Genomic DNA, 22,002 nt, shown 5'->3' with positions numbered 1-22,002 from the left:
ATGCATTTCAAGACAGCAAGTGCACCCCATATGCAGAGCACAGGGAGCTGTGAACATCCCAGGACTGAAACTGCATTAGCCAAGTATCAGTTTAAAGAGTCAGAAGTGATGGTGGGGATTAAGCTCCTGTTCTGGGCTATATCCCAGCTGTGAAAAATACCAGTTTTCCTTCAGGAAACAGCATTCAGAAATGCTGTGTGTGCATGTGTTTTATGGGCAAAACCTTTATCCTGTGGCACTGCACAAGTGAGAGAAGCTCTCAGCAGGCAGGGGCTGTGTTTCATGCACTGAATCCACAATACATTTGGGCAGCACAGTCCTACCCTGGCAGGAGGCTGGGTGCTGGCAGCAGCTATATGTGCCTTAGTGTTTGTCTGCCTCAAGCTCTGACAAAGGAGCAGCCACTGTAAATCAGGGATGAACAAAATTAGGCTCTGTCAAGAATTCCCATCCCAACTATGTCAACAGCTAACCATATTATTTTAGAGACTCTTCTTTCTCTCTGGGATGAACAGGGTGATGTTTCATAAATCAAGGCTTGGTTATCAAGTGAAATGCTCGTTTCAACCACAAGAAGCTGAGGCTGCCAGGCTGTGACTGAAATGGCACACAAATAATGCCAGAGCAATCCCTGACTGCAATCCCTGACTGTGGAGTGTGGGAAGAGCCTGGTCCCTGAGGAGGATCACCCCCCAAAGCATATTTAGTGTGTGCTCTGTGTGGATTTGGAAAGGGTGACCTTGTTCACCCTTCCACTGCAGCAGACCGAGCTCCTGTGACAGCAGCCAGCCTCATCCGCAGCCCTGCCAAAGCTTTTCTGCAACATCACAACAAAAGAGACCAGCCAGCCACAGTCTGGAGCCACCTAATTGAAAGTTTCTGAGCCTGTCAGGGCTGTGTTCCCCCAGCTCTCTGGTGAACACAGTATATTCCAAGTTTTCCCCCAATTATAGCTGCCTGCAGCTCCTGCACCGGGCTCGGTCCTCCCACACTCGCTCCTCGCTGGGCTCCTGCTCGGGATGGAGTTGCCTGGCAACAAGATTCTGCATCTTTGGGAGACAAAAGCTATTATTTCTGTCACACAGATGTGCTAATGTGATTATTGACTGGAGCGGGGCACGAACACCAGACAGGTCAGGCTCCTGATACTTGAAAATTCCCGGGCATGAGGGTTTTGGGGGAGAAAGGATGAGAACCTGAGAGAATGGCATCAGGGTGGAGGGAGGAGGCAGGGAATGGCCAGGTACAGTGTGAGGTAAGGTAAACCTGCTCGGAGTTTTAATAAAATAAAAAAAGAAATCAACAAAAAAACTGGTTTGGTGTGTTTTAACTGATGAACTTTTACTGAGTCTCTCCTGGGCTGCTGCAGATGGGCTGGTGGCTGCACAGACCTGGCCCCAGTGCTTGGGGTGCTGAGCCTGCTGCTCCGGAAAAGCTGGTGGGTGAAGAGAAGCTTCCAGGACCTTGCAGAAGCTCAGAGAGTTCCAAACTCCCTGGCTAAACACTGCTGACACAGAAACGTTCATTTCACTAGCTTCATGATAATTTGGTCCAGAATCAAACAGCAAAAAGAAAGAAATTTTTTTTTTTTCCCCTGCCACCTTTCTTTCAATATTTATAAGTCACTTTTTAAGCAGAACCAACCAAAAACCTCCACTGTGAAAACCCTGCTGTTCCTCCTCTGGGGTTCTATTAAGCTGGTTTGAGTCCTGCCTTTCTCTGTGCAGGTCTGTGGGAAGAGCTGTGGTTTCTCCTGGCAGGAGGTGTGGGATGCTGGATGCAGTCCCTGGTTTGCAGCTCCATGAAATTCCTCCCCCTCTGGCACTGAGCAAAGCTGCTCCATGGCACAGCAGGGCTTGGTCCCTCTCAGGTGTAAAGTGCTGCTCACACCTGCCCTGCTCTTGCTGCCCCTGTGGGTGGGGAGGTGTTTTCATCTGTGCACAAGTCTGAGAACAAGTTATTGTTCATGGCTTTTGAGAGGAATTACTTGTCTTTACAAACAACCTGTGGGTCTGCTGGTAGATAAAACCAGCACTGAGAGATTAAAAAAACAATGGATGGATTCCACTGATTGGTTAATGGAAAAAAGATATTTGCCTTTACAAACAAACTATACATTTGCTGGTAAATGAAATTGGATGTTGAAAGGTGAAAAATGGGATGACAACCATAAATTCCATAAGAATTAAAAATAAAAAGGGATGTTTATACATTAGAGAGGAATCATAGGTACCAGGTGTTCTAGAAGTCTGTGCCTCTCAAATACCTCAGCCAGTGGGGAAAGAGAGAGGGAACTGCAGCCAGAAAATTAGGATAGACAGGGAGGCTGTGTCCTCCAAAAATTCAAGAGACCCCAGGGGAATGCCCTGTGTCCTCTCATTTTATTTGAATGAAGTAGAGGACACCTCTGTCTCCTTGTTGGACATAAACCTCTGGTGTTTATGGCTTAATTTTCCTGACACTTTGCACACATTTGCACTCAAGTTTGCTGACATGAGTGCTAGGGTTTCTTGGTCTAGGGCTGAGGCCAGTGCATGAAATGTAGGGTTTTATTTAAACTTCTATGTGGGTCAGTCTTGTTTTTCCAAACTAAAGAGTTTCCACAAAAATCCATGAGGCAAAATGGATTAATTGTATTGATGCAAAGTCCCAACCCTGTGGCTGCACATTCCCAGTGAGTTGTGCTGCTGACTGTCTAAAGTCTGGAGCAGACTACACACTGCTGAGCCTGACCCTGCTCATTCCTTGGATTTCTGTCCTCATTAGTGATTCTCTCATCACTTTTTAAATGAGTAATTGACAATGCAACCAAAGTACCCAAGCAAATATCAATGACACGAGCAGGATGGTTAAAACTGAAAGTCATTATTCATCTACAATAGCACAATTTTTATGCTGTTTTGGTGGGTTAGGAGCCTTGCAGTGACATTGCTGGTTTTGTTGCAGTTTCTCCTGCTTGCTGTTTTTCTAGCATAAGTTGTGCTGCTCAGAGTAATGAGGCATGACAGGCACCAAAGGAACTGCCCTCTTGGGGAAAAGGACAGCCCAGTGCTATTTCCCCAGCAAAATGGAATTCTAATGACCAGATCATGAAATGCACTTTTCTGCTGTCTTATAATGGGAATTAACAGGAGGGAGGTCAAGGCAGGAGTAACAAATGTCCTCCAATCCCTACCTGAAACTTAAGTCATGCCTAGAGCAAAATGCTGATTGAGCTTGTGAAGTGTCTGTGTTGAGGGCAATTATTCATTTTCCTCCTTTCCAGACAAATCATTTCGAATGTGTGAGAAATAGAGAAAAAGTCTTTCTGGAGGGGAAAAGAGGAGATTCCAGTATTTGTCTCATTTCCAGCACGAAATTAAGACTAGACCTTTAAAAGAGCCTGTGAAAAACAAAATAAGGAGACAGCAATGTAGCAGATTTCTGGGGTAGTTTCTTTGGCTCCTATTTTGTTTTGGCTTCCATTTCGATGTGGAATGACTTGAAAAAATTAAAATCTTTTCAATTTGTTGGAGAGAAAAAAAAAAAAAAACCAAACTATGAAATGTTTTGCCTTGTCTTGAACTGAGATATTTTTCTCCTGAATTTTCAGAAGGGCCATCCAACCAAATGAAATTAGGAAAGTAAATATGCAGTTTATCCAGCCTGAAAGGTAAGTTTAAAAAGACCTCTTGAGTTCTTGAGCTCTGCATATGTATGAGTGTGTGTGTGTATATATGTACATATACATATCTATTTATGAGTGCAGTAGTTGAATGGTAATGAGGTATCTCTTAGAGTTACATCCTGAAAAGCACCCTGTATGGATGTCTTCAAATCTTAGAGAAAGGCAAAAAAAGGATTGCTGCTCTAACTAAATTTCTATTCAGGAGAGGATTTGGTTGTAATTTTTGCATTTTCCCACACAGCTCTAACTGTGGCTTGAGTGCTAGGAAGAAGCTTCAGATCAGATATTGGGTTTTCCAGTGGTGTGTGTCTTGGAGTAGTAGGTGAAGTGGAAAATAATAGAGTAGCTCAGTTAAAAGTAAAAGAAAGTGGATTTTTTGATAAGTTAGAAATTGAAAATTGGAGTCTTAAGAGGGAAGTCTAAAACATACCTGCCCTTAATGAAATATTTAAATAGAAGGATTGAACTCAAGACATGCTTCTATCCAGCAGTGAAAGAAGCTGAGAATCCCTGCTGAAGGGCTGCATCTGTTATGAAAATCATCTTCCAGCCATGGCTTCAGTCTCTTTGCAGGAAATCAATTCCTTGGTGAAGCTACTTCTCACTTACAGTGTAAGATACAATAATAGACTAAGAGAAAAATGCATTTTTGGCACCTTTTGGCTTAACCTACTTGAAAATGAACTTCTCCAGCTTCCAAAATGAGCAAACTTCTCTACAAGGAGGGTTGCAAGGGGAAGCCAATCTGCTTGTAGAGCAGTGATGAAGTGTGAGAAATTCAGATCTCAAAATTTTTTTGCTTTAGTATAAGGTTGTCACTCAGGCAAACTTCTCATTCTCCTTAATAACCATGGTGCTTTGATGGCAATTAGGTTCAGGCCTCAGGATTTGCCCATATAGCCTAACAAATCCTCACAAATATTGATTAAAACTGGAGAGAAGGTAGCAGGGACAGCCAAAGCTGACTGCCTAATGCAGTGATTTATTACACAACGTGATGTTTTTCCTTTGGCTGATATGCACACAGGCTCCCAACACCAGCCCTGAATTAGAGGAATTACTCTGATCAGCCACTCAACAAATTCTGACCAATGCAAACACTTCTTACTGAAGGAACTGAGTCACAATTTCACAAATAAACCTTTTTCCAGCTTTAATTGCTTAAAAAGAAAAAGAAAAAAAAGAAGGAACATTTGAACATTATTTCTCCTGGCGCCATCTGGTGATTTCCCAGCAAGGGCTCAGCTCCCCAGCCAAATGCCACAGCCAGCAGTTCCTCCTCAATGTGTTCCTGTACATGCTCCCCCAGAAGTTTCTGCCACTCTGAAATACAGGGAGATAATTCCAGCTTTATGACTATCCACTTTGTGCAGAGAAATACAAGTGGGATTCGGTTCCGTGTCATTAGTCCTCTCTCTCCCCTCCTTATCTCAGGATCTCAGTGCCTTTTCCTAAATCTGGTGTATAAAGATCAGCACATCCCTTCCTGAGGGGCTGTTAGCATTCCTGGCAAGGTGAGCTGGAAAACAGCATCAATCCATTCCAGTCCACACAGCAAGGCAGAGCCCCAGCTCTCAGGTTTCCAGACCTGTGCTCCTGCCACCAGAGCATATTTGCTGTAATAATCTCATCTCTCCCACCATTAATTCTGCACTGGTTTCTCTGTTTTGTTAATAAAATCAAATGTCAGCCTTGCTGTAAGGAGAATGGACTGAGAGACATCCTGCTTTTAAAGGAGCCAAAAAAGTTGTGGTTTTTATTTCATGGAGGTACTGGGACCTTTTTAGGTCCCCTCAACTCTGCTCCAGAGTTCCCCTGCTCCCTCACTACCCAGGGAAGTTTGCAAAGAACTAAACAGAAAAGTTTAAAACCTCTCTCCTTTTTACCTAACACCCAGAAAAGTGGATGTTCAGGTAAGGAAGAGAGGCACAAACAGCAGTCACAGGGTGGAGGAGGCTTCTTTACATCCCCTGCAGGCTCACAGAAATCAGGAGTGCTATGGAAAAGGCAAGAATGCATGGAACTCACAGCTAGATGTTCTATTCTACAGTATGGGAAAAGTTTGGCCTCCCCCATGAATAACAGAAGAAGCATTTATCCAAAAGGGAGAAAAGATGCCCCAGCAAATGTCGACTTCATTATCTCTTGAAATAAATAAAATCTTGCTTACTTGGACCAACAGAACACCCTACAGTGGAAGAGATGGAGGAGGGTGTAGACACATTGATGTAGGTTTTCCTTTGGGTTTCCTGCTGGGGAAATTCCCATTGGGCAGTCTCTATGGAATTTCCACACTGGGACAAGGATAACCACCCCATGGGCAGGGCCCCAGGTGCTGGGATGTCCTGTGCCCATCAGGTGCTCCAGGATGTCCCTTGGATCTTCTTCACTAACTTCATCACAGGAAGAAAGTTGGAGGGAGGTAATTTTCAACAAGCTCATCAGCATAAAGAGATGCAATGTCTAGACACTTACCTAGGATCAGTACAAAATTCAGGATGAGGAATTCAAGGAGAACTTGGCTCATAATAAAAATGTGGAGTAGCAGAAGTTCTGTGTGGATTTCAAGTGTAATTCAGCACATTTTGCCCTGCTGTGGCAGACACCTTTCCTTGCAAGTGCATAACTTGCATCTTCTCTGTTCTTTTTCCATGAGCTTCACTCCTACAAATTTTCTTTTTTATTCCATCAAAGAAGAGACATAAAGCACAGACAGGATAGTTTCAAAATCCCAAGGTTGATGTTATAAGATATGATCAGCTGGTCTAGCAGTCACATCACTTATTTATTTTTTGAAAGAATACAGTGGGTTTGTATTGAATGCTAAAGGTTAGATTCTTCTATCATTTGTAGAAGGCTTTATCACCAATAAATCTTTATATCATTGCATGGGTGATGGGGGAGCTTCAGTAACCTTTCACAGCACACTACTGACCACCAAAATAACTTCATCCCAGGCAGTTCCTATACTCTTAAAAAGCAGAGCTAGTAAATGACAATATAGCTTCTGGTTCAGTGCTTTTTGAAGATTTGAGTATGTCCAAAACCAGCTTTCTTTGGTAATTTAATTAGAAATATTAAATTTTTAAAAAATTGTATCATATAAGATAACTGGCAGTGTTTTTCAGTAGTGCGTGGTAAGCTCCTTTTGGATACAGCATGTGGAAAAATGATGGAAAAGATTCATGTTGGTTCTTTTTTATTTTAATGACATGCAAATCATGGTTCTGTTTTAGATCCTTGGAAATAAGTTCTACAAGTACTTGATTATGTTTAATAGGGGCTATGCAAGTCCTATCCGGAGGCTGGAATGCAAGCCATAATATGCAGAAGGAATGGAAAGACTGATGACTGATATAGAAGCAGAAATTAAGATCTTCTTTAGTATTTCTGCTTTCTTTGATTTGTTTAACCCTACTTATACAAAATGCAGTGCACTTGGGAAGCTTGTTGCTAGATAAGAATCCCTTTTCCTCTTCCGCAGGACAATTCATCTAAAGTGGCTTCAGCACATTTTGATAAATGCATCCATTTTCACACATACACACACACACAAAAAAAAAAGGGAAATGGAAAAGTACAATGGTATTTAATGCTTTTAAAGAAGTAATTCAATGTGCAGCTATTGCTTCTCTTCTAAGAACATCTGTGGCTTCAGGCTGTGGGTCACAAGTGTGTGTGTACAAGGACAGCCATGTGCAGATCAGCTCCATGAAACTCTGACAAACATTGTCCAGGACATATGCAATACTGCACTTTCATTATGATTATCTTCATCATCATCACAGGGAAATCATTGTTTCTTAGTCACAAAGATGTGTTATTACACATTGTTTTGGTGGGGTTTTCAAGGGCAGTCCAATCTTACCAGGCAGAAGCCCATGGCAAGGGTGAGCATTTAATTACACTGCTACTAACAGCCATCTCTCTGTCTCTTTGTGCCACAGACCAGCTCTTCCTCTGGGTCCTGTCCTGCTGCAGCAGCTGAACCCTTGCTCACGTGTCAGCACTTCTGCCAGCACCACTCCAGAGCAGCAGTGGTGCCATTGTCTTCAGTTCCACATCCAAGCAAACGCGAGTGGCAGAGCCCTGGCATCCCTTGCACAATGGAATTCCTGGATTTTAACCAGCCCTCTCTGTGTGATCAGGATGATCCATCAGGTACAACTTCCCTGTTAAGCGGGTGGCATTCCTCCCAAGCCTTCTTTTATGGCTTGAAAGACTGGCAGGACTTTAAAAAGTGACAGTGCAAGTCTTTAACACGTCCCTGGTGCAGTATCACCCTGAGGCAAGAGCATCCCTGAGGGTGTTATTCCCAGTGCCCCAGTGACAGTGTGTTGTGATTGCCCCTCCATGTCAGCCCAGGGCACACAATAATTTCATATTAAAAAGAGAAAAATCTTCCTCAGTCCAATTGCTTTTCATTGTTTATGTTCACTTGTAGCCAGTAGCCTCCCAATATCAATTCAAGAGAACGGTTCTTCCCAAAAGGGGGTGGGAAGGCCATGAATAAATGCCCATTTGCTGTTTGCAGGGCTAAGTGGTATTTCCCAAGGAGATCGTTCAGAAGCAGCACAGGGACTCAGCTAATTGCCCCTGTCTTGTGTAATAAAGCCACTCTCCTAATCTGGAGAGCAGCTCTGGGGCCACTGCAGTGTCCATTCTCCTTGGCCACAGAGGGGTGTGGGGCAGAGGGGGAGCCCAGCCCCAGGTCCAGCTGTGCCATGTGAAGACCCCATCCAATTTCACATAATAGCAGCCTGTAGAGCCTGCACAACTGAATGCCTGCCTAGAAGCTCATTTACATTTTAAATGAACCTGCTGATGCCTTTGGGCAATCTTGATGGTTAATAGCTTAGCAGTAAAACATACCATTCTTTTCTCCCCTCTAAAATAAACAAACAAATACATCTAGGCATCAGAGCATCTCTTCTCTGGGTAGGTGCTTTATCTCTAGTATGAGATCTGCATTTTAAAGGCATTTCTTGTTCTTTTAAGTACTAAATCCCTAATACAGGCAGTGGCACTGGACCTTTTTCTTTCCTTATAAAAAACTAAAGAAAACAGCATCACACACACACACAAAAAAAAAAAAAAAAAAAAAAAACAAAAAAAAAAAAACCAAAAAGCCTCTTTCACAAACATCCTGGACTCCTTATCATGATCTCCACAGAGGACAACCCCACACTGCCATCCTCTTGCACAGGCAATGCAGCTCACTGTCACAGCACTTTCCTTAATACCTCAGTAATCCCTAGAGCTACTTAAAGTAAATTCCAGTGGTGATGGGGAGATGAACTGACTGTTAGCAGGTCTCCCCTCCGTGCTCCTTGGTTCTAAACAGGATCATTGTGATGGGGATTTGACTACAAACACCCATCAGCCACACTGAGATGAGCAAGCTCAGTTTTTTGTGATTAAACCTTCTCTGGGAGATGCCTTCGTTGATTTACAGTGATTGCCCAGACTCTGAGCTGAAGGTGTTTCTGTTTGCTGCTCATCCTTGCTGCAGTTATGTTTTTAGATAGCACTCATCCATCTTCCACTGGCCAAGTTTTCACCCTGTAGCTTCTCTCCACAGCCTGCACCCTGTTTCTGATTTGCTGCCATTCCTTTCAAGGACATCTGTGTTGCAGATGAGTCTTAGGAAAAATAAGCATTAAACTACCTTCTACAATGTAGTGGCCATGACCAGGAGGGATTGCAGAGCTGCTGAGTGAAGATAATAGAAAATTTCACATTTTGCTGTTAGTCCAACACTCACAGCAAGCTGGAGAGGAATTCTTTTGTGAATAAACGACTACAGATACACATATAGCTATTGCTGGTCAGATGATGGCAGCTATACATCTTTAAAAGTGCCTCCAACTCCCTCAGGAAAGATGCAGGTTTAAGAACATAACACAAATCACCTGTGGGTAGACTGAAAAGCACCAGGTGATGGAGAGAGAATTAAACAAAAATGTGATTTTTCCTCTGGGAGCCATAAGAACAAGTTGTACAGCTCTCCAGAGAATTAGATGATAAAAAACAGGAAAGGGGGATCCCAGCTTGCCAGATGGGTTACACATTTCCTTTGCAGATCCCCCTCGAGTCTGATCCCATCCTTTGAGCCAGCTCTTTGGAAACCTGCTGCCATAAATGCCTCCCTCCAAGCAGGAGGCTGAAGGAAGCACTGTAAAGATGCTGAGTCCCCTGTGCTGCACTCATGTGATTTCTCCAGCACTGAGCACTCCGAAAGGCAAATGTCAGCACAGTTCTCTCTCCATCAGCCAGAATGAGCTGACAGCCTTTCAAGCTGGTCCAAAGAGCCCATGCAAGGCAGTGCTGTGCCTTATGGCAGAGGCAGCCCTGCTGTGCTGCTGAAAGGAGAGCTGTGGCCAGGCTGGGTGACAGGAGAGCTCTGGCTGCTCCTCCACCAGCCTCCCGCAGCAGATGGGTCCAACATTTGAACAGCTCTGCTGAGCAAAGGAGCTAAATGTTTTAGACCACATAAGTGCTGATAAGGGCTGGTGTGTGTGTCCCCCTGCTAGCCTGACAGCTTTGCAAAAGCAAGAAATTCAAGGTTGCTGTAGTAACAGAAGTGAAGTGGTGAGAGAGAAGTCAGTGAAAGGTAAGGAAAGGCTTTGAAAGGGTAAAGCTCAAAGACACCTATTGGTTCTGGCTTTCTAAGGAGATGGGCTGAAACAGAATGGGAGATCACATGCAGGTTTAAGAGGGTAAAATTGGTTATACAGCCAAACAGAGGTTGCTAAGAGGCAAAGACTGGTGGAAAGTGTGACCTGCAAGGAGAGGGGTTTACAAGAGAACTGTCTCCAGACAGTCTTGCAACTTATTTTTCCCAAAAATATATTTCCTAGTGGGCATGCCAGATTGGGAACAGCACTAGGAGCCCAGAATGTGCTAGTCTTGAAAACCAGCTTTAGCAAGAGAAGGAGAAAATAGTCTGTTTGTTTACTGGAAAGCTCTCCCAGGGCAGCAACAATCTGCAATATTGATTAGGAATAAAGGGAACACATAAAATGGGTATTCATTTGTAAGATGAAACTTAAATGTTTTGCAAGAGTGTAACGTGGCACAGTTACCTGTAGCTGGTTCTTTGTGATTTAGGAGTGCCTCCTGTGTACCCCTGCATTGTCTGTTCTCTCCCCAAACTCCTCAGATTCACCAGCAGGGACTGCCCAGGCAAGACCACAACTTTGGATTTTTTCCAGTTACTACTGATCTGTAGAAGCTGCAGCATATCCACCCACAGTGTGAGGATGGTATGGCACTGGGATCCAGGCAGGAGTGTTTGTGTGGGCAGATGATGAGAGGACAGAGAACAACCTATTACTCACCCACAAATGAGAGTCTATGATGGGATGTGATCTGAGAAAACAAGATCCTTGAGGAAGTGACGGAATATCAAAATTGAACATTGGGATGAAAGGTTATAAGCCATTTCTCTTTGATGCTATCTTTTTCCTCCATGAGACAGAAACAAATGGTTCAAAGTCCCCTGTGAAGTCATCAGTTAAAGACAGAAGAAACACAGCAGAATGGAATTAGACCTCATGGGCCAGAACTCAGTGTTCAGCTGAGAATTGTAAACTAGCAGCAATGTTCAGCCCTGAGCCCTGGCTGAGGCAAGAAACCACAAAGAGAATAGCAGAGAGGTTGGGTCAGCACATCCACAGGCAAGAAACTCTTGGGGCAAAATAAAGAGCACTTACCTGGATCAGTCACTTGGAACTCGGAGGGAAACATCTGGTAACTTCCCCTGAAATCCACATCCTCTCCCTTTTCCTCTGGGGCCTGCAGAGCTGATGTCCCTTTTCTGCAGGGAAAGGTTTTCTTCTTCAATTCTCCCTTTCTCTCCCAATTCATTTTTTTTTGATCAGGAAAGTGGAAATTGGAGGAGATGTTCATCTCAGCTGCGGAAATGTTCCTGACAGTGCAGTATCACATGCATTTGTCAGTCCTGCTCTCAGCAGCTACAGCAAAGAGGCTCCATCACTTTTGCTATGGCAACCACTCCATGCACTTTAGTTAAACTTCACTTAACTTTTTTTCCCTTGGTGATTCTCAGCTGGAATTGTCCTTCCCATGGTCAAAAAGACTGCAGCAGCCACTCTGAATTCCACCTGTAAGGACAGAAATCGAAGGCTCAGCCAGCCCAGCCACTTTGACAGTGCAAACTGCCTAAATTAAAACATCTGCAGTGTCTTTAACTAGACAAATAAATCCAAATTAATGCAATCTTACAGAGGAAAGTTTGTTTATTCGTTAAACAGAGTAAAATGGTGAGTCAATTTGGTACACCTGGGCTGGTATCAGCCTTCTGACACTGCTCTGGAAAACTGGCAGCCCACGTTTAGAGCAAGCTGAAAAAATCTCACTCGTCCATCTTCCAGACAAACAGAGAAGGAAGGAATCAATTTAAAGGTGTCTCTTTCTGTTTTTTGGGGGAAGGTAATGAGTCATCAAGGAAACTTCTTCAGAGTTCACCTTCTCCATCCCATTTTTGGGTGAGTCTCTTTCCATATTTCTGAAGATAAGTAACTCTTCCTGTACTCCTGTGTCAACCCCCTCCTCCCTGCCTCTGCTGGCCCTGTGATCTGTCTTGTCTGCAAGATATTCCTTATCAGGGAATGATTAATGGCACAGTGATGTCAACTGGAAAATACCCCCAAACCTGGTGATCATTGTCTTAGAAGTCTGTCATCCCAGATTCCTGATCCTTTGGAGCCATTTTATGAAGAGGAGCATGTAAAACTTACCTTGCTACTGGTGAAATAGAAAAGAAATTTAGGAACTATTAGCCTTTGAGGCATAAACTAAAAGTAGTGGCATTTCTGTTAATTCTCCTAGAGTCATTGCATTTACTTCCTGATTTTTTGTGATTTAATCTGTTTGTACTATTTATACATTTGAATGTCACAGGTTTGAATCTGATCCAAATTACTTCCCAATAAATCATGACTAACCTTAGGGAAATCAGAGGTGTGCTGGGGAGTTCAGATGACATCATAATTTCTGAAAGCTTTCTTTCCCAGTGAAATTCCTCTCCCCCAGAGAATCTGGGGAATGCATGCAGGCAGTTTAAAGCCTAGGGATTAGACTCTCTGCAATGTCCCAGTCCAGTTTGTTTTACTCCTCCAGCTTGTCACATTACCAGTCCACTCCTCCATGGAATTTTACCTGGTGATAAATAGATTTACCTGGAATTACAGATTGCTTTGCAGCCTGGATATTTGTAATCTCAGGATACTTGTAAACAGAGAGACAAAACAAGAGGTAACTGTATATATATAGACATATACATATGCAAATCTTTTCTGCAACTTTGCTCACACCTTGAGTTGCACAGGTTTAATATTGCTGCTGAGATATTGAGATTCAGTGGGTTCAAGTCCTTAAGCAACAACCCTGGATAGTGCAGAAACCAGTGGTGAGAGGAGTCCTGTGTGCAGGTGTGGTGCAGGTCCCTTCTCACGGCTCTGCCGGTGCTGAAGGGCTCCTGGTGCTCCAGCCTGGATTCCAAGCAGACACAGTGTCACCTAGAGGAGAAAGCACGGCCCTGCACACCGAGAGACAGAGGGAATATGTATTTTAGGGGAGTAAAAGTCTCAAATGAAAACCAGGGTCCGTACTAAGGCAGTTTTTCCTTCCTCATTATCCTTCTGGGCTGTGTGTGTGCGTGGGCACAGGGCATGGCAGGAAGGTTTCTTGGGAAACTCCTTTGTGATAAACCATAAAGAATATCTCAATGATCTGGGTCATTTATGTCTTTCTATTATCTCCTCCTTATATCCCTTCTCAAGAGCACGGCGGGCTAACAATAACTTTGATACTTCAGTGCCCAGTTTGAAATGTAGAAATAGCTCAGATAGTGAATTATTCCTTTGTAATTGGAGACAAGAGCCAGCAGGAGCCAGAAGGAGGATGATTGGCTTGCATTCACGTTCTCCTTCTAAAGGCCCTGCTGTTTCTTTGCTTCTACTGTACAGGAAGCAGACAAGCTGTTATTTCTCCTTATTGAGTACAATAGGGCTTGGAAGAAATGTGTTGGGTTAATATTAACTGACTGTATTGAAAATCTTGGCAGACTTAACTCAGTCCTGTACCTTTGCAAGATGTGATAGATAAATGAATTATTGAGCAGTTCACTGCATGGGAGGTATTTCAGTCCTGCTGTAGAATAAAAGATCTTTCCTCCATGGGCATTTCCGAGCGTCATACTGGTTTTGGCCAAAGTTTCCTTGTGCCTATCCCTGCCATGCAGCCTCTCCTACTTTTGGAGAGCTGTTATAATTTGTCCCCACAGATGGATATATTTATTTTATAAAGCACCCAGACAACTCACTGGCATTTATACTCCTTAATGATAGGCATTAGGAGAGCATTAAACACAGTGGTCCTGGGGTTGGTCGCTTGATTGCGTGTTAGGGTTTCATGCCGTGTAGGAGGGGGAAATGAGGAGTAACAATAACACAGCTTCAAAATATGCTCTTCAGTGGAAGTAAGAGCAGTTCCAAAAAGCCTCTGGTGTGGGGGAGGCATTGACACAAGGCTGGCAGGAAAGGTGATCACAGTCCAGAGTTGATTGTGCCCAGGTCTTGGAAGATAAACATCCATGAGCAGTGATAACTTTTCATGAGTGAATTCTTCCCCAGGAAATGCAGATGACAAACTCATTTAGAGAGCATTTCTTGAGATGCAATCAGCTGCCTCCAGGCTTTGGAAACAGCATGTTATTTAGATATTACCTTCTGGGAAAAAGTCTTTGAGAGACCTTTTGTTTAAAAGTATTTGCTTTAACCAAGCCCAGTAATTATAGTCAGAGGACATGCTAGGATCACATACAAAGGTCACAGGAGCCACACTTAATTTAAGAAAAGTAAAGGTACTACTGTTACAAAAAAACCTGAAAAATAACAGAGGATAACCCTGATAAAAACATTTTATTCAAGATAAGTGCCAGAGTTTCAGACATTCTGGGTTACAGAGTTTCAGGATCACTGTTAGGGGACATGGAAGGTCTTGAATCTGCACCAGAGGAGAAACAGCAAGTCTAATTTTCCTGTTTCCCATTAATAGAGAGCAAGTCTCAGTTCTTCATACCACCAGATCTCATCTCTGCCAGCTACCTGCTCCTGGCAGGCACTGAAATCATGGCATAAGTGTTCTGCTCTATAGCAGGACATATGAGTAACTCAACAAAAAAATCTCAATTCTTACAAGATGACAGGGCATTTTTTTTAATTTCTTTTTCCTATTATAAACCACAGAGAGTTCTTAAAGGTTAAGTTTGGCTCAGCAAGCATGGGTTTTTGCAAAGAAGCACCTCACTTGTTAGCTGACACAAGAACAAATCCAATTTACATTTAGAGGACATGAGTAAGAGGTCACATAGCATTTCTTTAGCAAACAGAGCTATTAATCATTGTATTTATTGTAAGATTAGACACCAGCCTGAGAAGTGCTGAACACGAGCTGATCCCTTGCAACTTCAGTTGATGTGAGGGGCAGTTTGCAGGATTTTGTGCCACTCTGGATTGGATCTTCCATAACCAAGCCTGTTTTGGAAGGCTGCAGTGAGTCATTTTGAAGATGCTTTGGTGACTGGTTCTGTACTGGGAGCTTGTTTGCCCAGACACTGCTCATGCTCACTCTGTAGCAGGTGGGATTCAGTCACCTGCAGCATAATATTTAGTCTCCATAAGAACAGCAAATCTGACCTACAGATGTCTTTAACATCTGGTACATCAGTTCATTTTAATTCAGAATCCTCTACCCACCCAGCTTTCCCTATCCTGATGACTTGGAAGAGTCACTCTGTGTAGGCCATAAAATCATAATTATGCAGGTGATTTCTGAGCACTTTCATGCAATGGGCTACGTGGTGGTATTTTACTATCCAGCACTTTTGTGCTGTTATTGTTGAGATAAAAGTAGATACCTGCAGAAGAAATGGGGTGAATTGCTTCAGATCTTGATACTCAGAAGCATCTGACTGGAATAGACATGAGTTTGTTAATAAGAGCTCACCAAGTTTCTTCCGTTGTTATCATGGCAGGAGGAGTAAACATGTATTTTATAATCATTTGTGATCATATTCCTGGACTGGTATGCTCCTGTAGGTTAATAGGTACAGGACCCCCATAATTCCTTCCTCATAGCAAGCTAATTGATAGTGGGCTGGGGACTGTGCTGAGCATATGACAAACCTCACATTTTAGCAAAGGGAGAAAAGTAGAGAGGAGAAATCCTATTAAGACTTGTCCTCCACTAACACCGGACGTACTGCACATCAAATCCTCTGCTTGTGTGCTAATCACTCCACTCATTAAGCAGTGGAAGCTGATTAAACAAAAGTCACTCAGAGGGTCTGATGATGGAGGCTGTGTTAAGTTCCAAAGCAGATCAAATTAGATGGCTGGATAAGTATTTGCATACATTAACATTAACTAGCCCTTTCTTTTATAAAGATCCAGGCAATATCTTCCTGGGTGAAGCATCAGGGTTTTAATCAGATTCTCTCATTATTAGTTCACTTATGTTTCTAATATTGCAGGTCTATATTTACAAACTAAGAGATGACACTTCATTAAAAAATCATGAAGAAATACATGTTAGGTAGGTGCAAAGATTGATAGGAAGGCTGTCCCTTTTAAATCAACATGCATGGAACAGTTACAGCTACATTTTGTGTTGCTTTAGATTCAGGAGACATTGAGATCTAAATCCCCAGTGACCTAGAGATTAGATGTGCTCAGTGTCCCGAGTCATCCAGACCCTCTGTTATCTATGTGGTGTATTAATGCCACTGCTCTTGTGTTTCAGAGCAGGGGTTATGCATTTCAAGTTGCAGCATTATGAAAACCTGTGGTGCCAGTCAAGTGCAGGTAGATAACCACATACAGACCAATTATTTGTACTATTTCCCAGTGTTTCCTGTGCTGCTTCTGACACACTGGACATTCAGGGATCCCACTGAGATCTGTGCAAGCTGCATGTCTTCTGCTCCTTGTACAGGAAAGGAGCTGCTCTGGCACTTCCAGCACACCTGTGGGTGACTGTGGGAGGAACACTGCCCATATTCACACCCTCAGGAATGAGATTTCCTGCTGTGCACTGCTCTCAGGCAAGTAAATAGAAAGCACTAAGCTGGAAAACTTCTTTCATTTACTTCCAGCATGAGAATATCTGTGTGTAATTATGGTCAGAATGTGTCACCTTTGCCAGTATATCCATAGTAACAGGTCTGTATTGTCCTGTGCAGCAGTGAGTTCCCACGTGTTGCAAGATTTTTAAAAAATAACAGCAAAAGAAGTGCAAAACGCAGCCATTGGCAGATACAGGCAGCAAAGTAGGATGAAAAAAAGAGAGCAGCCATAAAGCTTTATCATTCCTTTCCTGCAGAATAAATTCAAATGCACTCTCCCCTATCAGTTTTAGGCAGACAGATGACAGATGCCTGCAGACTAGAAAGGCTCGATAATATTGCATTATTATTATGGCTCCTTTAGAGAGGATAACATTTCAACTATTACAATGACTTGCTTTGTGCTGGCTCATTGTTAACGACCTACTTTATCACCATCAGTAACCTGAGTAGCAGACTCTCTCTGGGTATGGTAATCGAGAATCGATTTGCAGCTGAGCCCAGCCCTCCTGCACTGGAGCCTCAGCTGCCTGGAGATGAGCAGGGAATTCCAACCTCTTCATTTCTCTTTCTCCTTTAAAAGCTGGTTAGGAGCAGAGCAGTACCACCTCACTGGTACATACCTGAGTCCTTCTCACTGCAAAATAAAACCATGTCATGCTTCTGGGATGAAACCTTGTGGAAAGTCCTGGTCTGTCAGGATTTGCTGTCAGACTGCAAGTAGTTGACTTGGCCAGTAAGTCCTGACAGGTGTAAGGAGCTGAGAAAACATCTTCCTGGGAGAAAAAATCCTTTTGCATCATTACCCAAAGAATAAATATCCCTGTGGGTGGGCTAATTGCTGGGTCCATTAGACTTCAGGTTCTTTGACCATGGTACACAAAGGATCACTAACTGTCTCTTGATCCTGACAATATTATCCTTTTAATACACACTTTTTTTTTTTTTCAATCTCACTAGTAGGAATAGGTCTCAGCACTGAGCCTCTCTCACTGTATTTTAAGCATGGCAATCAATACTCAGAAAATCTTAGAGTCTTATCACATAACTAAACTGAAAACCTAAGGGTGGTTCTCAAATCAGATTTGAGCTGTCTCCAGTCCACTGTATCACTTGTGTTATGAAAGAGGGGCTGGTTACCTTCTGCCTTCAAAGAGAAACAGAAGTTCCAGATGCCCGTTTTCCTACAAAAGGAGATGTTCTTTGAAGTCTGCATGTCCCAGTCTGAAATCTGAGAGATAATCTCCAAAGCAGTGTGTTACAATAGATGCAATCTGTGTTCTTGTCCCCAAACACCCTCTAAATTCACACCCTCTGAATACTCAGGATGTCAAGAGATTCTTTAATTCACCTCCCTGCCCTTGGACACAGATCCATTCCCTCTTCTGAACAGAGGTTGAAAAGCTCCCCAGTTTGATGTCACTGAACAGCTCAAGGGTTCTGCTCAAAGAATCAGTGAGAAGAGGTGTTTTCTAGGTTATTTTTGTGTGAATAATTGGGTTCTTCTGAAATGGACAGAAAATACCATCTCAGGAGGCTCCTGTCCTTATACAGATCAGAGGGTGTGACAGTAGTTTCTAAAGAAATAGAGTGAAAGAGCTTGGATTACCTCTCAGGGCACTGAGAATATGATCTGAACCTTAATATAACACAGCTGAAATTCATCCCATTCTGCAAAGGAAAGAAAGATGTTGCTACCTAGTGGTGACTCAATGTCCTATGAAATATTATCCCACCACTGTCAGTAGGACCAGGGCATGACAATCCCCAAAAGCACAAGATTGATTCTGGATACAACAGAAATCCTTTCACTTCTAGGGGGGCTGGTGGAGAGGAGGCACAGTTTGAGCTGCTCCAGTTGGTCCCTCAAGTCTTTGTTTACTTTGTCACTGGATAGATGCAAAGCACCAAGGTAAAAGAAAGTTATGGCTCATAATTGCTCATTATGAATTGTTACAGCTCCTTGAGTCCAGTCAGCATTTGTGAGCCAGTCTTTCAGCACTGGCATTATGAGATGTATTTATTCCATATTAATTAGTGAACACATTTGGGATTAGCGAGCATCTTCGTCTTGGGATATTAGGCTTCCAGAGAAGCTGCTCACCTCAGGCAAAGATATCCCCCAGTAAGCAGATTCCCACTGGGCAAAGCTCATTAATTAATCAAAAGCTCTGGATTAGCATTTTGAAACCAGGCATGGAAGTGACCAGCTAGGAGTAGCTGAATAAAAATTAAACCTGACTGCCTCCTGACAGCAGCACACAGCTGCACTGTCTCCATTTCCCTTCTGAGTTCTCCATTTCCCCATGAGGATATTCAGCTTCTGCAGAATCTGTCAGGTATTCTTTCATTTCCTTTAGAAAGTCCTGGTAGTGCCTGTAGGAAAAGGGAGGAAAGGGGAATTTGGCAACACAAGGAAATGACAGTGCCAGAGGTGGCTGGAAAACACTGTCAGTTTTAAGACTCTCTCATCCTAGAGACTTAAAGAAGATTTTAAGCTCCTTAATGAGAGCAGTCTTAAAGAGGGTGATATTATAAAGTGTTTAGAAGGAGAAAAGTTTTCTGTTGCAGAGAACTTACATAATGCTGACTCAGCTTGTCTGATGGATGAGACAAAGGGAGGGTTGGCAGCAAAATGGACCTGCTGCAAACCACAGTGCCCTGATGGGGAACTGCCAAATGCTGGTGAGCAGGAGGTGATGGGGGATTTACAGATGCTGGTCACAAAGGAAGGTTTAGATCCTGGCAGTTCTATGTAGGCACAAAAGTATTTTCTATACTGTTCTGTCTGCAGTGGAGTGGTGAAGCCTCAGCCTTGGTTAAGGAAGATGAGTGTAGTCAATGGAGAGAAATTCAGCCCAGTTGAGTCTCCTTGCACTGGCCAAAGTGAAGTTTTATACACATTCCCCAAGGTCGTCTCATACTCTTATGGATTAGCCTCTTTAGATGACTGCTGAGAGAAGGCAGCAGTCACCTTCTTGTCTCTACTCTAGTTTTTATAGAAGGAATATTTGAAAGTTTCAGTGGTTTCAGACAGACTCTTTTCTTTTGTCCCTCGTCTTGGAATCTCTTTCATGACCACAGATGGAAGGTGCAAATTTCCCTGTGAGGCCCTGTAATCATGTCTGTGTCAGCAAAATGAACACTGATCCTGTTCAGCCCATGAGCATGACCTGGCTTCTCCTTGAACTGAAGGCAAACATCTCCAGTGCTGATTTAAGGGTGCTGTGTTATGACTCTTGGCTCTGCTTAAGGCAGTGCCTGACATGCCCTGCTTCAGCACCTCAATCAAGAGAAAATCTGAAATCAGACAGATGGGTAATATAGTGAAATCTCAAAACTGATTGAGCCACTACCTAATGAGCTTTCAGTTTAAGCAGACATGACAGATTAAGGGTAAGAAAAAGACTGCTTTTCCTCCTCTATCCCTCTATTCATTCTGTCAGAAAAAAGAAAAATATGACTGACCTAAAACCCCATCACGTTGAATATTGGGCTGAGAGAGATGAGGACCTTGGTGTCAGCCTTGGTGGCTTCTGTGGCCAGCAGCTGGCCAGGCTGGGATGTCCTCTAGTGGAGCTGCAGGAAAGAAACTCAGCTTTCTGGAAAGGAGCTGATAATAGCTTCCCTGAGCATTGCTTGGCTTCCTGCAGAGAGAAGTCTGGAGAGTTCCAGATATTTTTGTCAGTTGTTAAATTCAGCACACTGTTGCCTCTCTGAGAGCCCAATGGCTCCCAGCGTGAATCCTACATTGCAACACTGAATAAAGAGAAGCACTTGCCTTGCCTGCAAGGGGGAGAGAGATAATGCTCCTACATTTCCATAGGGGCTGTAAAGCAGATCTGAAGGGGTGAGGTGCCAGGATTCTCTGGGTGCTTTGAGCTTGGCTGGTGTGCAGGCACAGAGCTCTGGCTCTGTGTGAACGCCTCCCCACTTTAGCATCAAACTGTGGATGGGGCAGGGAGTTTGAAATGAGGCCCCATCTCCAGACAGGGAGGATCTTGGTCACATACATGGAGCAGAAAGTTTAAGGGAAGTTCATCCCAAAGCTTGGGCCACAGCAGCACATTTCACCTGTCTGAGGTAGGAGGAGAGATTTAGCCCCTGCCAGTTTTTAAAAAGCCATAGTCATTTGAAGCTGCCAAGTGTTGGGAAACACTGTAAAATTCAGCTGGTGCCTCTGTCTGAGGGGAAAGAGATGAACAACTCTGGTGTTATATCTCTCCATAGGAGAAGAAATAGGTGCAGCCTGAAGAAGCCAAGACTTATTTTTCACTCAAAGTGCTTAAAATTAGTTCAACTTGAATTAAATATTCCACTACCCAGCCTGCTTTGTTAGTAATGCAAGAGTAATAGAAAAAACATATTGACAGAACTGTATCTGCAGAGTAGAGAGCAAAACCTGCCCGTGCTCACAGGGAAGACTATTACCCATTGCTGCAAGAGTGTTTTTCAAAATGGTTTATAAGGCATCAGCAAGTCTTTAATTTAACTGTGTGCCATTATTACATGCTGAGTGTGGTTTATTATTGTGCTAATAAACCATAAAGAAGACTCTATAACTTCATTACCACAGTCAATTGCCATGTGCAGTGTTAATTTGCCAACAGATCATTAATTGTCGGTACTCGCTGCAATGTAGACATAAAGCAAAACTATGGGGCAGAGTTTCTTTTCCAAATTCTGTTCTGCTGACAGCAGTAAGGCTGAGCACACAAGAAATAGCTGTGATTTGCCAGCAGAATGTCTTAGGAGAAGGAAACCATGGAGGTTTTCAATCCCAGCAGTAGAATCGTGGAATCAGAGAATAATTTAAGTTGTAAGAGACTTTTAAAGGCCATCCAGTCTCACCTATCCCCTGTCATGGGCAGGGATATTTCAATTATATCAGGCTGCTCAGAGCCCTGGCCAACCTGACCTTGAATGTTCCCAGTAGTGGGGTATCCTGTGCCAAGGTGTTAGCACCCTCATCATAATAAAACTTCTTTATAGCTAATCTAAATCAACACTCCTGTAGTTTAAAAGCATGACCCTGTGTCCTATTGCTACAGGCCCTACTAAAAGTCTCTCCCCATGTTTCTTATAGGTCCTCTTTAAGCAGCTGAAGGCTACAATAAGGAATCCCCAGTGGCTTTTGCTCCCCAGGCTGAACAACCCCCAGTTCTCCCAGTTCTGTTCTCCCAGT

The 22,002-nt window shown here is 43.2% G+C and overlaps 1 long non-coding RNA gene across 1 annotated transcript; it reads left to right on the top strand.

Annotated features, from left to right (window-relative positions):
* Window positions 1-1,215: 1,215 nt before the first annotated feature.
* LOC306809031 lies at window positions 1,216-4,291 on the top strand. The gene is made up of 3 exons (XR_013776143.1): window positions 1,216-1,255; window positions 3,593-3,652; window positions 4,156-4,291. It is a non-coding gene; the product is annotated as an uncharacterized lncRNA (long non-coding RNA).
* Window positions 4,292-22,002: the final 17,711 nt, after the last annotated feature.

This window comes from Erithacus rubecula (genome assembly GCF_903797595.1).
Source record: "Erithacus rubecula genome assembly, chromosome: 16".
Classification (NCBI taxonomy): domain Eukaryota; kingdom Metazoa; phylum Chordata; class Aves; order Passeriformes; family Muscicapidae; genus Erithacus; species Erithacus rubecula.
Note: the sequence above shows the minus strand (reverse complement) of the source record. Positions and strands in the feature narration are given on the sequence as shown.